At 43.4% G+C, this 16,905-nt stretch overlaps 1 protein-coding gene across 2 annotated transcripts in view; it reads left to right on the forward strand.

Moving 5' to 3' along the window:
• Positions 1–2,268: 2,268 nt before the first annotated feature.
• The window catches only part of TTBK2 (tau tubulin kinase 2), a 227,017-nt gene continuing 212,380 nt past the window's right edge, over positions 2,269–16,905 (forward strand). The window contains exon 1 of one of the 2 annotated variants that reach the window (XM_048854904.2): positions 2,269–2,904. The gene's annotated coding sequence lies outside the window, so the exon portion shown is untranslated. The remainder of the gene's footprint in view (positions 2,905–16,905) is intronic. The other variant, XM_048854906.2, reaches the window with a different exon arrangement.

A 16,905-nucleotide genomic window follows, 5' to 3' on the forward strand; every position in this document is an offset into this window, starting at 1 on the left:
GCCTGCTACTTTCATAGCTTGGGCATCTCTTGAGCAATCCATTTATTGATTTCAGTGTCGATTTTTCTGGAGGACCAGTAGACCAACATACTCGCTCTTCTGTTTTAAACTTTAGAAAAATTTCAACCTTAAATTTCAAAACAGGTCCTTTTATCTTCCTTCTCTTTAAGGGAAGTAGGAGACCTAGGTTCTACTTTCAAGTCTCCTGCAGTCTGAAACACTGCTCAAGTCCCTTAAACCATCCAGTTTTCCCACCTGTACAATGGGGATCATACTGACCTAGCATTCAGGATGGTTGTGAGGCTAAATTAATGTATGTAAAGTGTTTTGAAATCCTTCCTATAGACCAGTGTGAAGTATTATTGTTAAGGACACAACTTATTTGACCACACAATTGCCAATTGTTGTATGAGGTAGTGAGTACTATCAGTTTCTGTGCTTCAGTAATGCCATGTAAATATAAATAAAAACACAAATGTGTAGAGAATTAAATGTACAAAAATTAAATATAAAAATAAATACACGCCCTACTCCAAGCAGAACTCTTTACTCTGCTATTATTGATTTTATCTGGAAGGTGCACAGGTACTGTAGTGATGGATGGCATTATAAAACCCTGAGATAGAAAGGTTAGAATCTCTAATTTGAGTAGCATATGTACACAATATAGTACAGATATGAATAATATGCATGGGGAAATAAGTGGGATTGATCCTGAAAATGAATGGAAGTAATTTTGCAAAGGCTACTACCTATATTTTTGGGAGGAATTTGGAGAGAAAGTGGTGGTTTGACACATGAGATGAGGAAGAAGCAGGTTACTCCAGCCTCCCTCTACAGAGGGAGGGCACAATCTAAAGCGGAGGATACGTGACCCTTCCCCCCATGTGTCTCCTCTGACCACCACCACCCCATAGCGCCCACCTAGGGGCTGCCATCCTCTCTCTGCCCCACCAGAGTTACCTGCGGGGCTGTGTAGGGGGTGGGGTCTGTTCTTCCACTATGCTCCCTCCCTGCACATGTTCAGCTCCTGTCCCTGGCAGCCAAGCTTCAGTGGGGAGCGGAACTGAGCCACTTCTCAAATGACTGAAGCTGGTTGCGCTGGGTCACTGCTCTGTGCAGTGTGGCGACTGCCTGCAAGAGCCAGGCTGGGAAGGTGGTGGCATCAGGAGCGGGCCACCCTTTCTGCTCTCTGCCCAGGCCTGGCTGCTGGGCACAGGAGCTGAGCAAGCCAGAAACATGGGGGGAAAATGCCGGCTTGCTTGGTCTTGTCCCCGACTCAGTTGCCTCCTAGCCAGGCTCTCTGAAGCAGCTGCTGCGCTGCACAGAGCAGTGACCCAGAGCAGCCCGCGCGAAAAGGGCTGCTCCTACCCTGTTCACTCTGCAGCTGGGCTTGCCTTCCCCAGAGAGCGGCATAGGGAGCTTGGGGGCAGACCCAGCAGAAGGACAGAGCCCTTCCCTGCCCCCCACTAAGCAGCAATCGGTAGGGGCACTTGACCCTGTATGTCCCTCCGTGCCTCACCTATGGAATGTTCTACGATAAGGTTAAGGGCTCATCGGTGCTGGAGAGATGGAGCCTTCTTTGAGGCTAGGCCAGAAATACAGAAAGAACTCCCATAGGAGCCAAGAACCGTCACAAACCTCACCACAACGTTCAAGGTGCACTCTTGAGCCTTCCTTTACTATAAACACAGAGCAGCGTGTACCTAGATAAAACAACCCCCCCCCCCCACGCCTCCCGGCAGACGCAGGTGGAGATGGAGAACAAACTAACTACATGTAACAGCTGAAAGTCATGTCTCTTAGAGCCTGGCTTCACTGCAGCGTTAGGGCGAAGCATCATTCGACAGTTGCACCTAACCGCACTCCTGTGCGTCCACACGCACCTCTAGCCGAGGTTAAGCGATGTTTCACACTCAGGGAGTGCAGGCTGGAGCTGGATGCTGCTGAGGCATCCAGAGCTAGCAATGCAGTGGGGACGCAGCGACTCCCCTGCTCCACGCTGCTCTCACGCGACCGAGGGGAACCAGAGCCCGGGCTGCAGAGGCGAGATGCTCCAAATGCACCCACGGGAAGGCGCTTGCACGCTGCGGTGATAAGCGCGCTATGTGACCCTGCACGGAACAGAGAGCACTTCACTCCGCCTGGGTAAGTCACAGGAAATCAGGATTCCCGGCTCCTAACCCTGGGTTTTAACTAGCATCTCCCGCCTCCTTCAACAGCTCAGGAGAAGAAACGCCTCCCAGCCACGCGTCTACCTCTGCAGCGGCAGCCGGAAAACTACACTACCCAGAATGCATTTTTGCCGTGCGCATGCGTGCAGATCATTGTGACTCTGTTAACTGGTTACCGCTGCTCTCAAGCAAACCTGAAGACAGCGGTATTTCCAAGGTACGCCCTCCTTTCATCATCATGATAATCCTGTCAGCCAATCGGCGGGCGAGAAGCTCGGCAGCCGTCAAATCAACGCCCGGCGTGACTGCAGCTGGGCGGTGCTCTCAGCGGCGACAGGCTAGTTGGCGCTCGGAGAGAGGGGGGAGTTTATTGCGACGGTAGCGAGAGCAGTCGGGTCCGGCGGGGACTGCAGCAGGCATGGGAGAGGCGGAAGAGAAGAGGTTAACCCTGCTGGGGCGGGACACGGGCCCCGCAGCACCCCACTAGCACTCCTTGCCTCGCGGCACTGGTCACCCCTCCCGGCGGTCCCCCTCCCGGCACGGCAGTCGCCATAGAGACCGCACGCGATGGGCAGCGGGCTGAGCCGGGGCCCGCGGCGCTAGCCCTGACTGCAGCTGTGGGGCGTGAGGGGCGCTCTCGCCGCAGGCGTTAACCCTGCCCCCGCCGTCCGACTCGCCCCGTCGGGGAGGAGCCGCCGCCGCCGCCGCCGCCGGCTGGGCCACGTTCCAGGTGAGAGCCACCCGCGAGGCTCAGACGGTCTAGAGCTGCCCGCCGCTGGGCCCCGCCGCCTCACTGTGGTGGTGGTGGGGTTATTTATGGCTGGTTCTTTGTCTCCACGCAGGGCACTGCGGGGCGGGCGGGATGCCTGGGGAGCTGGAAATATCCCGGCATCATTCGCCGGCGCATCCCTAGGCTGCTGGCGACTGGGACCATTCGGGACGGGTCGCGCCGGGGCTAGGGGGGAAGTGTAATTTCTGCGTGTGCCCGCTAACGGGTAATAGCCGGTGACATAGGGGTGATGAGCGCTACGGGGCAGGGGAGGAACCTTCCGGGCTACAGCAAGATAAGATCCCGTTGCTAGATCATTTCCCGACTGCTTGCAGACTGACTACGAGTGACGGAAGGGTTTTTGCGGCATAAAAGCACTTTGGGTCCTTAGGATGAGAGGTGCTGTTATATACTGTAAAACGATTATTATTGAAATCTTAGTTATGGTGTAGTGCTGATGGCATAAAAGGTGCACAGAAGCTTTGGAATGTTACAGGACACTCTCTGAAAGATATTGCTATTACAGCACACTAGCACAGATTATGTAGATTGGACAGGGAAGAATAGTTGCCCCTGTATTTGATATAAGGTCACCAGGTATGCTGGAATCCAGCAGCGTTACTCTCCACCTTGGCCTTTCTACTCTGAAGTTAAATTTATAGGCACATGATTATGGTCTTTACTTTCTCTTACTAGAGGAGGATACACATTATTAGTAGATACCTGTTACTTGATGTTGAAACAGCCAAGTTTATAATAGATTTTGTCTGTTTCCTTTTCTTGTACAAATATGCTATGGGTGTGTGTGTGTGTTTGTATACATATATTATATACATGTGTGGGCAAGGATGGATGGAGAATCTGTCCGGTGTCTGTCATATTAAGCGTTGGAGACATTAACAGCAGTTGCATCAATATATGAATACAAATATGAGATATGCCTCAGTAGGCCATAGTTGTAATAAACAAACAAAAATCTAATATGGGAGGGGCCTTTTAAAAATACTATTTTATCCACCACCGGTAGTATTTAATGATATAAGAAAATATATCATTTCTGAAAGTATAGATGAGGGTTGAAAGCTGTGTTACAGCATCCTTGCACTTCTGTTCTCACAAGAGAGCAAAAGCAGTGGGAGGACAAAGAGTGGTATGGAATTACTAACCTTGAGGGTATATGCTGTGGCAATAGGAAACACTCTTCAGTGTAGACAGGGATGGATTTAAAAATTCTGATCAACTATTGTATGTCAATTGGAAGAACAAAAGAAGTGGCATGTTTATAGCTTAACCTCTTCTATACAACGCATGGTATTTATGGTGAAGGTATTTATGTGAAATGTGTGAAACAGATTATAGTGAAGACATTTCTTATGCAGACAATGTACATGGACAAACATTATTTTAAATTAACAAGCTGCTTTTATTTTAATGAGAGAAATTTATTAAGTGCCTTGATAAATTTGTTGCTACATATATTTTTTAATATTAAGAAATGAGCAGTGAAGTTGCAGTATCAGAATAATTTAAAGACAGTAAGATATATTAATTATGGGGGGGGTACGTGCAAAGAACATTGTATTGATTATTGTTTAGTTTAATACCTCTTAAATATAGTTAGCATTGAAATGAATGAATGAATTCTATGTTGCAGATTTTCCAAAAGCTTAGTTTTTTTTTTTTTTTTTTTTTTTTTAAAATAAATCTTCTGTAGGCAATGCTGTGTCTTTGTTGTGGTGTATCTAGGTGCGTGTTAATTCATTTTTGCTACAGTACTTGAGACAACAAGAGGTTAAAGGTGATATGATCCTGCAAATTTTTTTGTGTCTGCAGTAGCATTGACTCTCAACAGTGAAACGTGGGACAAATATATTCAATATTCTATGTAGCTCAGTACAGAATCTTTTCACATCTTGATAATGACTTCTCAGGATTATACAGTGAAATGCCCTAGTAATGTATTTGAGTAAGCAAAGTACTAAGTCTTAAAGTTAGCGTTTTATTCTAGAGGTAGTCTTGTTAACATCCGTTCGATTTGTAAAGGATGAGCGAAGTGATTTGTAATGTGTATAAAAGAGTGACTATGTACTTATTGCTAATGCTTTTTATTTGGCTTTCACAAAGTTATTTTTGGCACAGTGTATCTAAATACTGTGTATATGATGGAAATGTGTTATTAGCTTTCTTCAGAAAACATTTCCATTTTTATTTTGATTTGCTTCAGATCTGCTACTGTGTACTTGGTAGCCACTGTGTCTTTAACCTCTTTGTGGTATTTTGGAAGCAATAGGGGGTTAGGCAGAGAAATTCAGACAGATGGAAAATGTGTGAGAATGGAAGCCCATGAGACATTAATCAGGTCTGATGGAGTCATATAGTACTGCATGTTACATTTTCTGTTAAATTGTAACACTGCAGTTTTCAGGCCACAGAGGGCTATATGTATACTAAAATAAAAGTTGGAATGTTTTTTCTAAAAGGAAAAGAGTTTTCCTTATCCATAACCATATTTTAACTTTTATAGCAAAAAAAGTGCAGAGAGCCCTGATACAGCCAATTGTTTTTGTATATACAATATTAAACATCCATTTGGAATGTATAAAGTACAATACAAGATAAAATGAATATTGTTGATTGCATCTCCTGTTAAACTAAGACTTGATCCTACTGTAAGAATATACTGACAGTTCTAAAGCTGGTCTTCTATACAGTTTCTGTGTATTTCCATTTTCTGGATCATTATCACCTTCTCTTGCTCTCTTAAACCACTATTCAGAACTGTGTAGAATCTGGCTAAAGGGGCAGAGAGACAGCTGCAGATTCAATTTAAGACAATACTATTATTTGCAATCTCAGAGGGATGCCTGGTATATGAACCAGCCAGCCACTATTCCTCCTCCCCTTCCCAACTCTTGAGAAACACCCTCTCCTGCAGTGACAGAGAAACCAGCCCCTTCTATTTGCTGTCACAAATAAACCAGGAACCTAACAGACCATTAAAATTTATCATGTTTAATAGATAATTTACTAATCATACAAGAGTTAGTTTTCAGAATCCGTTTATTACAAATTGCACACTAAAAGATCCAAGAACTGTAGATTATGCTTTGGTTAAAAATGGCTTGCCATCAACCAGACAATGTATTGATTTCTTCTTGGCATTAGTGGTGAAAGAGATTTGTTCATCAGATTAATTCCTATGTTAATATTCTACCCAGTTAAGAGGTAAATATATATATTTCATTTTAAAGATCTGACTTATCTTTCATAATTTTTTTATCTATTGCATTTCACTCAGTTTAGAGATTGAAACTAGACAGGATAATTTAAATTCTTATGTGCCAGTCCTGTTCTTTATTGGTTGGACTGTGTATGCTGCAGAACAACATTTAACAAAAGTTTTCACTGAAAATCTTGAACACCGCATAATGTTAATAGTATTTTTTTAAACAAAATTTAGGCCTAAACATTTTTTACACCATTCTTGTGATGCCCCTACATATTCCTTCTCTCAAAACATCACCCAACCTTTTACTTGGTCTAAGTTTTATAATCAAACCCTTCAGGATGCGTGTGTTTGTTTTTTAAATTGCCAGAATTCTCCGACTTTTGATAAATGTATACACTGTCTACTTGACAGCTTCTTCCACCCCGTTTATTAAAAAAATTGTGGTATGTGCTGAACCCTATTACACTTTTCATCCTGAGCTAGGTATGGAGTGTGGTATGCTCATAAGAGAACACAATACATACTGTTATAACTGAGCTGGATGAAACCTTGTTATGGGCTGAGTTAAAAAACCTTAGTGAGGTTGAAGGATTTGAATGCACACATCAGTTAGCATAACTGTAGGGAGAAGTTAATAACAAACCCCCAACTAAAAAGGAGTTTTAGGCTGGGTGGATCGAGGGGTTTTTGCTTGAGTATTGTTTTGGGGTAAAGTGTGTGGGAGAGGAAAGGTTTAAGAGGTTTGGGACTGTAAGCTGAGAAACTGTTCTTGTGTTCCTCCTGCATTTGGAGAAGTAAGACTTTGCACATTACTTGTAAATAAACAAGATTGCATCAAAGAAAATATGGGACTCTATTTTCAGTTTCTGCCCCCAGTTCGAACATTCCCGTGGCCTCAAACTTTGATGAGCTGTTCCAGTTCAAAAGGGACAACACTACTAATAATATTTGATGTTGGGATCTCCTATTCTCACATTATGTCTGATTCTGAATAATAAGAGCTGGAATCACAGAAAGGTGGATGCCAGAAAATGGTATAACTTACCCAGGGCAGTTGGATTGTTCTGGGTCTTAAATGAGGATATCATTACTATTTAAAAAACAAACAGACAAACAGACAAACTCCTCACAAAAGTCACCAATACTATTTAAAATGTAGAAGGGGTTTGTTTATTTCTTATATTTAATATATGCTCTTAGATGTGAAACTGTTTTTGATATGATTGTCACCACAGAATCACATGACCTTGTTTGCCATGTGATAGTCTTCTCCTTAACATGTTCTCTCTGCAGTAGAAATTCAGTTAATGCCAGTTTTGGTATCCTCATTTCTACATAATGCTTTCAGAATGGTGAAAACTTTGTTAAAAGATTACTTGTGATTTTTACAATGGAGCACTCATTGCTATAGGTAACTTTAGAAATTATAAAATGCTATACTGCTATTAGGGTTGTGTCATCATTATGCAAATTTTTTTTTAAACTGATTCACTATCCCATAAAATGCTACTTTAGTTGTTTTTTTTTTTTTTTTTAAATTTACAAATGGAAAAAACTTGGTTCAGTCACTCTTTTTTAAGTCAACACCTTTATTGCTTTTAGCCTTTTTACTTGTCTAATTCAGATTACTTTGACTTTTAAAATCTATTGTTCTGTGATACATAAGGCCCTACCAAATTCACGACCATGGAAAACATGTCATGGACTGTGAAATCTTGTCTCCCCTCCGTGAAGTCTAGTCTTTTGTGTGCTTTTACCCTATACTATACAGATTTAATGGGGGAAATCAGCATTTCTCAAACTGGGGGTCCTGACCCAAAAGGGAGTTGGAGGGGGGTCACAAGATTATTTTATCAGGGTCCTGATATTGCCACCATTACTTCTGTGTTTCCTTCAGAGCTGGGCAGCAGGAGAGTGGCAGCTGTTGCCTGGGCACTGAGCTCTGAAGGCAGCACCCTGCCAGCAGCAGCACAGAAGTAAAGGTGGCAATACCATACCATGCCATCCTTACTTCTGCACTGCTCCTGGTGGCGGCACGATACAATAAACACTTTAAAATGTAAGATGAATATTTAATATTTTTATTGTTCATTTCCTAAATATGGATTGCATGAAAGGCTGTAATGACTTTGAGGAAACTCTTCTTGTCTGTTAGATTAATAATGGGAGTAGGTTTGTGTGTGTGTGGTTTTTTTGGCAGCTCAGCTGGTGGAAAAAGAGCATCTCCTCTTGGACCAGGACTCTTCTATTATATAAGAAATTGTGTGACATGACTTCTTTTGCATTTTGAACAGTATGTTTGCAATACACAAATTGAACTACAGAGAAGGTCACCAAAAGACTTACATGTCATTTGGTCATCCAGCAGCTGGACTCTTAGGTATACCGTTGTGGTCTAGGAGCAGTGCTGTGACAAATTAAATTTACATGGAAAGATTATTATTTGATGACTAGTGCTACTTTGCAGTTAACTTTTGATGATGGATACAGACTCTTCACCCATCTCATCCTAAACACTTTCTCACTGTTCATTCATAATTTTTTTTTTTAAAGGCCAGAAAGGAGACCATTGTGATAATCTAATTAGAGCTGCATAATGCAAGTCATAGGACTTCCCTGAATTAATTCTTGCTTCAGGTCCAATAACTGTGGTTGCACTAGAATATATCTTTTTGAAAAAACATCTGATCTTGATTTTAAAAATTTCCAGTGATGGAGAATGCACCACAACCCTTGACAAGTTGTTCCAATTGTTAATTATCCTCACTGTTAAAATATTTGCATCTTGTTTGTAGTCTGACTTTGTCTATCTTCAGCTTCCAGGCATTGGATCTGGTTATACCTTATGTCTGCTATGTAAGGATCTGAAGGAGGCAGGCCTAGAATCTGGGGCTGTGAGGACTCTTGGTCACTGACACTCCCTTGTCACCACCAGAAGAGACAGATGAAGCAGCACCTCACTAATCTTGAAAGGTCAGGTCATAGAGGAAGTCCTGTCAGTATATCCAAGGCCTACAGTGCCTGATTGGCTTGCACTCATGACTTAAGCCAGGAAGTGACCTGGTTGGATTGTCCAAGCAACTGAGCAGACTTCCTGTTGCTGCCCCATTGGACCCTGCTCTTTGCTTGTCTCCTGTGATCTGCATCCAGTCCTGTTCTTGGTTCCTGATCTGCTTCTGTCCTATTCTTGGTTCCTCCTGCCTTGCTCCAGCACCCAATCCTGGTTCCTGCCTTACTGCTGCTCCTTGTCTCATATCTGGTTCCTACTGCTATGCCTCACTTTTGACCATTTACTCTGATGTCTGACTCTGACTCCAGCTGTGACCTCTTGATTTAACTTCTGATGCCGACTCTTGCTCTGACTATTAGACAAGATTGCCTGTGTCCTGGTTCCAGACATGTTAAATTGAAGAGCCCTCTGTCGTTAAATTTCTATTCCCTGTTTAAGAACCTACAGTCTGTAGTCAAGTCACGCCTTAATTTTCTCTTTAAACTAAATAGATTCAGCTCCTTGAATTTCTCAGTATAAGGCATGTTTTCAATTCTTTAAACATTCTCATGGCTCTTTTAAATCCTCTCCAATTTTTCAACATCCTTCTTGAAATGTGGACACCAGAACTAGACGTGGTATTCCAGCAGCGGTTGCACCGTGCCAAACAAGAAGTAATATAATGGGGTGGCCAAATTGCAGCTCATGTGCCTCATGCGGCTCTTTTACAGTTAAAGTACTTCTTGTGGTGCCCCCACATACTCCTCTCATTCTCCGCCTACCAGACTAGGGAGGCAGGAGCTCAGGGTTTCTGCCCTGCGGTGGGGCTAGGAGCTTCTGGCAGAGATGACTGGTGCCTGTTGAGAGTGGGGGGATACAATTTAAAGGTTTGTCCTCCCCCCAACAGCTTGAGTCATGCCCCCCCTCTTATCCTCAGTGGCCCCTCCCTGCAGTTCCCAAGTGCTAGCTCCATGGGGAGGCAGCCACAAACAGCTGGGAGCTGTGGGGAGGGGGCTGCTGCTTCAGCTCTGTGGGGAGAGGCAGTAGGAAAAGCAGAGGCTCTTCCTGGAAACTCCCAGCTGTTTGCCGCTGCCTCTCCCCACTGCGGCAGCTCCCAGCTTGCCTGCTCCAGCAGCTGCCATGCAGGGAGGGAGCCCTGTGGTACCATGTGATTGAGTGGGGCCAGCAAACCCTGTCAAAAATCTGTGGGGTATGTGACACCCCCCCCACCCCATGCCTCACTTTTGCTTGGCAGAGAAAGGGGTCTTGAGACTTCAGCACCTTGGGACATGCCTGCCGAGACTTGGGGCTTCAGCCCCGTGGGGCATGCCTGCTGGGGCACAGAGTTCCAGAAGGAAAAGAGCAGAAGTCCCAAGCCCCCGCAGGTGTCTCCCATGCGGCTGAAGCCCTGTAGACCGCCCCTGCAGGGCTGAATCCCTGACAGGCTGCCCCAGCTCTCAAGCTTCTGAAGATTGTCATGTGCATCTCAGTGGGTCAGTAAGTTTAGCCACCCTGTAATATAACTTTCCCACTGTATATTCCTCTATTAATACATGGTAACAGGATGCTCTGCTCCTTTAAGGACCTGGGGCCAACTAGCACTGTTCAGTTATCAGACTCAGCTCGGAAGTGTTCAGGTTATGCTTGGGAAGGGCTGAGAGAGGTCACTGGCAAGGAAGCTGTAGGAGGCAGTTTGGCTTCTTTGACTGGCCCTGAAGCAGAGGGAGAGGCGTAGAGTGAAGTGACTCTTGGCCCCTTTAGATTCTGTTGGTCAAGGGTTTTTGTGCATTTTTTTTTTTTTAAATTAATAAACCAGGTCCTCATGGAACATCCTGAAACAGACTTTGACCTAGTATTAGTCTTTCCTGGAGTAGGGAGACAGGTCAGCAGCTTACATACATCCAAGGATCACACAAGGCCTTTTAGCCACACTATTACACTGGGAGCTCATGTGCAGTTGACTATCCTCCATTACTCCCAAGTCTTTTTCAGGATCGCTGCTTCCTCGGATAAAGTCCCCATCCTGCAAGTGTGGCCTATATTTTTGTTCCTGCGTGTATGCCCTTACATTTGGCAATATTGAAATGCCTATTCTTTGATTGCTTCCAGTTTACCAAGTGACCCAGATCACTCTGTATCAATGGCCTATCCTCTTCATTATTCACCTCTCCCCCAATCTTTGGAGATGACAGAAACTTAAGATATTAAGTAAAATATTAAATATCATAGGGCAAAGGACTGATCTGTATAGGGCCCCACTAGAAACAAACCCACTCGATGATTCCACATTTACAGTTACTTTTTGAGACCTATTGTTAGCCAGTTTTGAATTGGTTTAATATTCACCATGTTAATTTTGTATCACGATAATTTCTTATTCAAATGCCTTATGTAAAGTCTTAAGTATATTGCATCAACACTATACTTTTATCAGCCAAACTCGTAATCTCCTCAAGAAGATAACATGTTATGTTGATAAAATCTATTTTGCATAATCTTATGTTGATTGCATTAACTAAATTACCCTCTTTTAATTCTTTATTAATCAAGGCTGGTATCAGCTGTTCCATTATTTAGCCAGAAATTGTTGTCAGTCTGACAGACCTATAATTACTTTGTTCATCTCGTTTACACTTTAGAACTAGTAAGACAGCGTTAGCTTTCTTCCAGTCCTCTGGAATTTCTTCGGTGTTCCAAGACTTATTAAAACTCAGGCCAGCTCTTTTAAAACTCTTGGATGCAAATTATCTGGACTTGCTGATTTAAAAATATCTTGTGATATGGTAGCTTTTTCACAAAAACAGACCAGAAATATTTATTGCACTCGTCTGCCTTTTCTGCGTTATTATTAACAGTTCTACCATTTCAATCTAATAATGGATCAATACTGTTGCTAGCGTTCCTTTTTCCTGATATACATATGATTCCTTTTTATTGTCCTTAATTCTGCTGACCATAGATTTTTTTTTTCTGTGCTGCTTTGATCAGTGTCCTATAATAGACCTCTAAAAGGCAGCTTTTTTCTTGCTTATCCTCTTTTAGCACAGTTATGTAGATATGATCTGCTATCTTGCATCTATTTTTTAAATGACTGTCTTGTTAATTTTTTTTACTATCAGTAGTTTGTTTAATGATCAACAAACCCATCCTTCAATGCAAATTATCTTGTCAACTATTGCAATATGTCTAAGCTTCGCTATCTGAGTTTGAATAAAGTTATTAAAGAGCTGATAAGCAAACTGACTTCAGCAGCACCTCTCTTCTGCTTTGGCTTGTATCTATCAGACTTCAGACCAGGTTATGATATGGGGATGGAATTGGAGGGTATCTCCTTATCCTCATGGACAGAGGACAAACTTAATTGTTGATACTAGATAAGTGGTTCCCAAACTTGTTCCGCCGCTTGTGCAGGGAAAGCCCCTGGAGGGCCGGGCTGGTTTGTTTACCTGCCGCGTCCGCAGGTTCGGCCAATTGCAGCTCCCAGTGGCCGTGGTTCGCTGCTCCAGGCCAATGGGAGCCACTGGAAGCGGCGACCAGTAGCAGACCGCGGCCACTGGGAGCCGCGATTGGCCGAACCTGCGGACGCGGCAGGTAAACAAACCAGCCCGGCCCGCCAGAGGCTTTCCCTGCACAAGTGGCGGAACAAGTCTGGGAACCACTGTACTAGATGTATGTGTCTTCAATATCATTAGTCACGTGTTGCTGTTGATTTGCCTTCAAGAGGCCTATCAGGAATGGGACGAGTTGCACAAAGCTGGCTTTGATTTCTTTTGAATAGGTAACCTAAAATCATGATGAGTACCTCCTTTTTTTCTCCTCAAGATCTCTGACTTTTGATGTCACTCAGAGTTCAGGTCTCTCACATTCTCTATTCAGTATAGGTCTGAATAGCAAGGGAGATCATGAGAATGTGTGGACTTCAGTAAGTTGACACCCAGTTCTACATCTTGTCTTCATCAAACATAGCCAGCGCTAATACTTGAATGTTCCAGTAGCTGAATGAGAGAAGTGTAAGAATGAAAAATAGTTGGCTTAAGCTGAGAAGGATGGAAGTATTGCTGGATGAAAGGAACTAGCTTTGAGGGACTAGCAGGAGCTCTTGCCTCATCTTCTATAGAGGGTATTTAATCGCCTTCCTGTGGTCAAGGTGATCCGGAGACCTGGGTACTCATCTTAAATTCTTGGCATTCAAATAGAAGCTGTAGTCAGGAATGCATTTTACTTTTCAGCCTTTTTTGCATCTCGTTCTTTCGATCAAGATGTAGCCACAGCAATCCATGTCTTTATTGCCTCCAGGCTGAACTGCTGCAATAGGCCGCTTATGTTATCCACAGGCCATGCAGCAATGGCAAATGATCCATCATGAAAAGGCTCATCTGTGCAATGTAAACTGATGAGCACCTCACATCTTTTTTATGTATACCAGCTCCCCATCCAGTTCCAGATATTCTTTGAGGTGTCCTTATATTACTCTAATGTTTTCAATCAGTTGTTGACAGGCTTTCTTAGAAATCATTTCTTGCTCCAGGGTTCACTCTGACATCTTAGATGCTAGGTGTTCTCAGTTGAAGTCCTCATTTGTGGAATTTCTTACCAAAGAAGACCAGGTTGAGCCTGGAGTTTACCCCCTTGAGAATACAAAGCAAGATGCATCTATTTGCTCCCTCAATAATGATGGCTACAGAATAGCTGATAGAAAAGGAGTACTTGTGGCACCTTAGAGACTAACCAATTTATTTGAGCATGAGCTTTCGTGAGCTACAGCTCACTTCATCGGATGCATACCGTGGAAACTGCAGAAGACGTTATATACACACAGAGACCATGAAACAATACCTCCTCCCGCCCCACTGTCCTGCTGGTAATAGCTTATCTAAAGTGATCATCAAGTTGGGCCATTTCCAGCACAAATCCAGGTTTTCTCACCCTCCGACCCCCCCACACAAACTCACTCTCCTGCTGGTAATAGCCCATCCAAAGTGACCACTCTCTTCACAATGTGTATGATAATCAAGGTGGGCCATTTCCTGCACAAATCCAGGTTCTCTCCCCCCCTCCAAAAACCACACACACAAACTCACTCTCCTGCTGGTAATAGCTTATCCAAAGTGACCACTCTCCCTACAACGTGCATGATAATCAAGGTGGGCCATTTCCAGCACAAATCCAGGCTTTCTCCCCCCCCCCCCCCCCCCCCCCGGACACACACTCACTCACTCACTCACTCACTCTCCTGCTGGCAATAGCTCATCCAAACTGACCACTCTCCAAGTTTAAATCTAAGTTTAACCAGAACGTCGGGGGGGGGGGTAGGAAAAAACAAGGGGAAATGGGCTACCTTGCATAATGACTTAGCCACTCCCAGTCTCTATTTAAGCCTAAATTAATAGTATCCAATTTGCAAATGAATTCCAATTCAGCAGTTTCTCGCTGGAGTCTGGATTTGAAGTTTTTTTGTTGTAAGATAGCGACCTTCATGTCTGTGATTGCGTGACCAGAGAGATTGAAGTGTTCTCCGACTGGTTTATGAATGTTATAATTCTTGACATCTGATTTGTGTCCATTTATTCTTTTACGTAGAGACTGTCCAGTTTGACCAATGTACATGGCAGAGGGGCATTGCTGGCATATGATGGCATATATCACATTGGTGGATGTGCAGGTGAACGAGCCTCTGATAGTGCGGCTGATGTTATTAGGCCCTGTGATGGTGTCCCCTGAATAGATATGTGGGCACAGTTGGCAACGGGCTTTGTTGCAAGGATAGGTTCCTGGGTTAGTGGTTCTGTTGTGTGGTATGTGGCTGTTGGTGAGTATTTGCTTCAGGTTGCGGGGCTGTCTGTAGGCAAGGACTGGCCTGTCTCCCAAGATTTGTGAGAGTGTTGGGTCATCCTTCAGGATAGGTTGTAGATCCTTAATAATGCATTGGAGGGGTTTTAGTTGGGGGCTGAAGGTGACGGCTAGTGGCGTTGTTATTTTCTTTGTTAGGCCTGTCCTGTAGTAGGTGACTTCTGGGAACTCTTCTGGCTCTATCAATCCAGACTCCAGCGAGAAACTGCTGAATTGGAATTCATTTGCAAATTGGATACTATTAATTTAGGCTTAAATAGAGACTGGGAGTGGCTAAGTCATTATGCAAGGTAGCCTATTTCCCCTTGTTTTTTCCTACCCCCCCTCCCCCCCCGATGTTCTGGTTAAACTTAGATTTAAACTTGGAGAGTGGTCAGTTTGGATGAGCTATTGCCAGCAGGAGAGTGAGTGAGTGTGTGTGTGTGTGTCCCCCGGGGGGGGGGGTGTGAGAGAGCCTGGATTTGTTCTGGAAATGGCCCACCTTGATTACCATGCACGTTGTAGGGAGAGTGGTCACTTTGGATGAGCTATTACCAGCAGGAGAGTGAGTTTGTGGGGGGGGGGGGGGGGAGGGGGCGGGGCGGAGGGTGAGAAAACCTGGATTTGTGCTGAAAATGGCCCAACTTGATGATCACTTTAGATAAGCTATTACCAGCAGGACAGTGGGGCGGGAGGAGGTATTGTTTCATGGTCTCTGTGTGTATATAATGTCTTCTGCAGTTTCCACGGTATGCATCCGATGAAGTGAGCTGTAGCTCACGAAAGCTCATGTTCAAATAAATTGGTTAGTCTCTAAGGTGCCACAAGTACTCCTTTTCTTTTTGCGAATACAGACTAACACGGCTGTTACTCTGAAACCTGTCAGAATAGCTGATGTGGTCCGTCAAGGAGACCAAGCAAGAACATTTCACTGAAGAAAGTGGTATGAGTGACAGAGATTAGTTTTCTTTCAGATGACAGTGATACTTTAAAACTTGTGAATAGGACCTCTAAATGCTACTGAAGTGGGCTGCATTAAAAATGCCAACCATAGATACTGTCTTTAAGACTCAAGAAAAAAAAAATTTTGTATATCTTACTTTTGCATTCTCTTAGGGCTGCAGGTTAGGGATGGTATGGTGTTGGTTTATATTTGACCCTGATTAACCTGTCCAGTCTCTACCAGAGACCATTACGTATGCTTCCTTTATATCTGAATGCCATGGAGGAAAATTATTTTTTTCACAGTTTTAGGGTAGCAGTTATGCAGCAGCCCCTGCTCCCATTGACTGAACACTTACATGAATGTGATGAGTGACCTTCCATATTTTGATTGTTGTTGATAGCCCTTTGCTTGTTCTGGGTGGGTTTTTTTTAAGTTCACATAATGTGCCTTCAGTCACTTGTGTTTAAATGTATTTTCTTGAGTTCCTCAATCTGAGAGAATTTTTCCCTCTTTTAGACTATAATTTGATTTATTTTCAGATTCCTTTTTTATAAAAATACTTCCCCAATACTAAGGACCATTAAACTTCAAAAAGCTCAATCTTAATTCTTTTAACTCAAATTTTAGCTGCTTGTCCAATGTCTGTCTTCTGTTTTACCAAAAAGACTCTGTCCAATATTAACAAAAGGAATTAAAGCCTAAGTTCACTTTTGGTCACTGTCTGGAGTTCTCTTACTCCACCTTGAATCTCTGTGGAGCATCATGTTGAGATAACTTACTTGTTGCTTTGAGTGCCTTTGAAAGAAAATCTGATCTGAGTATTTTTAGCACAATCTTTTTATTATAAGGATTAAATGTATTTTTCACTTATGCAACAGTTTTATATTTCTTTTATAGAGTTTTATGCTCTGTGGCTTTTTAATATTTGTGACCATTCTTAACTCTCCTCAATTTTGTAATGGTTCTCTA

Source organism: Caretta caretta, chromosome 6, assembly GCF_965140235.1.
Source record: "Caretta caretta isolate rCarCar2 chromosome 6, rCarCar1.hap1, whole genome shotgun sequence".
Classification (NCBI taxonomy): Eukaryota; Metazoa; Chordata; order Testudines; family Cheloniidae; genus Caretta; species Caretta caretta.